Raw genomic sequence first — 4,512 nt, 5'->3', positions numbered from 1 at the left:
AAAAGCGGTCCCCTGGCACCGGCAGAGATCGGGGCGCGTATTGGAAAAGCAGGAACATTTAAATATCGGGCCGGCTCTCCAGCGTCAGTATTTCGATTAGCCTGAGTTGGGAGCTAGGGACGGAGTGGCTGAGTGAACTAATTCTGTAAGGGGGGGAAAGCACGGGAAAGGGCATCTCAGATTAGATCACCGCTTTAACATGATTTAGTGGCAGGGGCTTTGTACTTCATAATTATTGCTCTGAGCGACTTTTCCTACCTGTTGGTAGGTGAATTAACACGTTGGACTGAGGACCACTAATGAGAGCCCAAGTATAACTCAGACATCACCGAGGGCTCCCCGTCTACTCCAGTCCTCGTTTAATTCACGCAGGGAAGTTGGTTATCATTTCCTTCTCGTACTACAGCTTTCTCTCTGGGCTGTCAGCTGTCAGGTGAATGTCAGCAGGCAGTGCCCGGTCACCTGCTCCATCCATCCATCCATCCATCCATCCATCCATCCATCCATCCATCCATCCCGAGCCAGCCCGAGAAGGGAACCCGACCCGCTTCACCGTTTGGCTCTGGTAGCTGCAACGTGACCGAGAGGCTCAAATCAACATAAGGATTATTTCAATTACTGACTTCGAAACATACTTTCTGAAGTCAGAACAGCGATTTAAGGAAAAAAAAAACAACGTAAAGAAGCAAGTAGCTTAATTGCCGTTTGGCGTTTGCAATTTGCATATATGCGCTTGTGCGTGGGTGGGGGTGGGGGTGTGCACGTGTGTTTGTGTGAGTGTCGGATGCAGGGGAGGAGGGAGGGAAGGGATGAGAAGGTTCCCAAGCCGTCGGTTACCGCATCCCTCAGTACGGCGGCGTTCTTGGTCAGAGCATCAGTTAGCATCACCGCAGATAACCCTCACTTCTCGTGGGGATGGAGGGGAAGAACTGAAGGATACTCTCCGGGGCTAAATCCTGCCCTTTCACGCGGGCGACGAATACCCTCGGAGCCAGCGAGACGGACTCGCGGGAGCAAAGCCGGCAAAAGATGCTCTGGCGCTAAAATGACTGGGTTAGGCAGGGCGTGTGCGAGCTGCCAAGCCCGGAACAATTCCTCTTCCAGTCCTGCGCTGGGGATGTGCAGCCACTGCCTTCAACTCTCCAGCTGAGAGATGCACATTAAACACTCAGCCCAGGTGATAATTTGCTCCCAGATTCTCGTTTTTAAAGACTTTAAAAGTTGTTTTTAATGGCTCCTGAAGTTTCTTCCACCACTTTTTCTTGTTAAGCAGGCACTATATGTAAATACAAATTGCAGTAAGCAGAACGTGAAAGCAATCTTGCCATGTATTCTGGACTTTTTATGATATATGGTGGACTGCTCAGAAGTGTATGCTATTGTTAAAGCTGTTTGTGCCGGGTGTGCTAATGCACTGTTTGATTGAGTGAATTAGCAGTCATAACAATCTGGCAGTCTGGCCATAGAAGTGTGCTCAAATTGATTTGTGTTATGGCTGGACTGGAAAATCCAGTGTTAGTTGTTTTTTGCCCTGAGGCATTGTTTGTACCAAACTCCACTTTTCACTTAATTTTCCAATAGATTTTGAAAGACCAAAAGGTTTGTGATCAACGTTTGCTGCACTTTATTATTATTCAGTTATTAAAAATATCCTATGAGTAATTTCAGGTTCCCCAAAACCTTGCTTTCAATTAGAGTAAACATAATTAGCGTGACGTCGTGCTTGGAATGGTAAATCTCCCTCTGTATCTATTAAGCATGTTATCTACTTGTCCTGTCACTGAAAGGAATCCAGTTTGTATTTGTATTGGACAAGGTCTGTGCTAATTTGACTATAATGCAACAATTAGAAAAACAGCTCTGCAGTATCCAGTTTGTTATTACTGGTACAACACTTCACATCAATCTCAACTGTACTCATCGTGTTTTCAACCTTTAGCAAATACCTTGGTGGAAGGGCAAATAAAAGGATCCCAATTCACAGACTTATATTTCTATGAGTCTATTTTCCTGAGCGATGCAGGGGGGATTCGGTATGAGGTCCCTCCCTCTTTCTCAGTCTTCCCTCTAAATAACAGATAGCTCCTGAAATGAGGATTGCTGCTCGAGACCCTGGAGATTAAAAGCAAAACAGAACTTACCTTCTCTTCGCCAGTACTTGCTCCTTTCTCAGAATCTTCTGCTCGGCAGTCGTTTGCCAGAATTATAATGCAGCTTGATTAAACCTGAAACATTACTCTATTGATCACACAGAAAGCTTTGTGAAATCATTTAGTTTCTTGTCTTCAGAAACCGGTGAACAAAATAGGTCACTAGACAAGGATAAGACAAAATACAAGACAGAAAGGTATTTCTCAGGAAAATGAATTCAAAAGAAATGCAGAAAAAAATATTGTGCATGAACTTAACACGGTAATACACTATTCATCCCTACCAGGTGCCTATCTTCTGAATGCTTCCCCTCCCCCCGGTCCATTCCTTCACACATGTTCAGAAGATAAGTATTTTTCTGTTTCTTTCTGAATGAATTTAAATATTTAATTATCAATAATAACTGGAGAAGGGGGAGGGAGCTGATGTACTATCCTATCTCCTGTCAGTCAGGTATTCAGATTCCTTAAAATGCAACTGCTACAATGCATTTTCTAATTGCATTTTACCCTTTACAGCTGCCCTCAAAATTGTAATTTAATAAAATAGCGAAGTCCGTATCAGTCTTTTTTTAGAGCAATAAATTACAATCACTGTCAATACATCTTACTGCTTTAACATGCATTTTAATATACCAAAATGGTCAAAAGGAAAAAAAAAAAAGACAGAGAAACAGAGAGAATACCTGCCCTGAACAGTTACATGAGCAGAATAGAAACCCTGCTTCAAACAATATTCCAGGAAAGAAATTAAAGACTTCTTAATTAGTGCAGCAATTAAGCTTTCTTGGTCGCATTTTAATCAGCCTAGGCCCTATCAAAGGACAAACAGAACGATTTGCAGGTCTTTGAATTTGAAACAGTCTTATTGATTTCAGCACCGTAAGTCTTCACTTGACACAGGGAGAATTTTCAAATATCAGTTACAGTAATTTGAGTTTTGCTGATATCAACTCAGGGAGAAAAAAAGAAAACACCCAACAACATCATTACGTGAAAGGGTCAGCAAGTAAGAGAAATGCAATCTAAAAAAGTTTACAAAGAGCAACCGCAGGATTTGTTGGGGTGTTTATGTGAGTGTGTGAGTATATGTGCGAGTTAAAATAAATCCAGTCGCTCGCCATAATCATCAGAAACACTTACCAAGCCAGCAGCTTTGAGCAGTCTTGAACCCTTTCATACATCCCTTTCTTTCTAGGTGTTTAATCCCATTGTTGCATTGCAATGATCAAGGTTAACCCAAACCTGTGGCAGTAAACCCTTTCAAACCACATTTTCTTTATACGGTTTTGAACCATGAGGATTATACATTTGTGAGGGCACCCAGCAAGAAGAAAAGCAGAAGGGCTGGTGTGCATCATGTGGTAGGGAAGGTAGAGAACAAACGAAATGATAGGTTTTCTAATTCAGAGTTCACTCAGATCTCGAAGTGGCAATATCACGCGTGTCTGGTTCTGTCCTGATCTTCTCAAGGATCTGTTCTGTCTTCACAAGGTGTAAGAGAAGGTGAGATGCAAAAGGATAGTTGAGGCAAAGAAAACATGAACAGAGATGGTTTTCTACAGCTGAAAAAAAGAAAGGCGCAGTGTATTTACGTTTTTCAACGTATTCCAAGTTTTATGCAACACTAGATCCTGCCACTGGAACTGAAGTTGTACAAGCTCCTCCAGATAAATGTTCTGAAAAACACCTGAAAACGGCTTGAAGAAGTCTTCTGCATAATACTGGGTACGCAAGACTTCAAAACAAAATGCCACTTTGTATTTTCTTGGTTTTATTTGCCAATTTTAAAGATTTTAGTGCAAGATGGCTAAAATTGCACTAGCGAAAGACGTCTTTTCTGGTATTAGGGCACAAATTCCCTTAGATTAAAGTAGAACAAGCAGGTAGGTAATATGAGAATAGTTTATGTCTGATAATGGGGAAATTCCCCTGCACTGAATTACTACCGTGGAGATTATCCACTCTGTAGATGTCTCATCCCATGAGTCATCTCTCACATAATAGTATACATAAAAAAAAAAACAACCGAGCAGCTATGGGCACATACACGCATCACAATTAATGAAGCGCACAGTGTATATTTTTAAAACTGGGAGAATTACGTACACACCAAACCCTATTTTTGCAGGACCCCCCCAACTGTCCGAACGGCCACTTCTTTACCCCTTCAAAGAAGCGAAGTGCCCTCAAGACGAGCAGAACAAAGCCCTCGGCTTTCCCGACTGCTGACCCCAACACCCCCACGCAGGCCAGCTGCCAGACACGCGTTACAACTCCACCCTCAACTCCGGCGGCGGGCAGGTACCACGCCGCGCACCGGGCCCGGCCACGCCAGGCGAGGCACGTCCCGCCGGCTGCG

The sequence above is a fragment of the Aptenodytes forsteri genome, unplaced genomic scaffold (assembly GCF_000699145.1).
Source record: "Aptenodytes forsteri isolate BGI_AS27 unplaced genomic scaffold, ASM69914v1 Scaffold51, whole genome shotgun sequence".
Lineage (NCBI taxonomy): Eukaryota > Metazoa > Chordata > Aves > Sphenisciformes > Spheniscidae > Aptenodytes > Aptenodytes forsteri.
Note: the sequence above shows the minus strand (reverse complement) of the source record.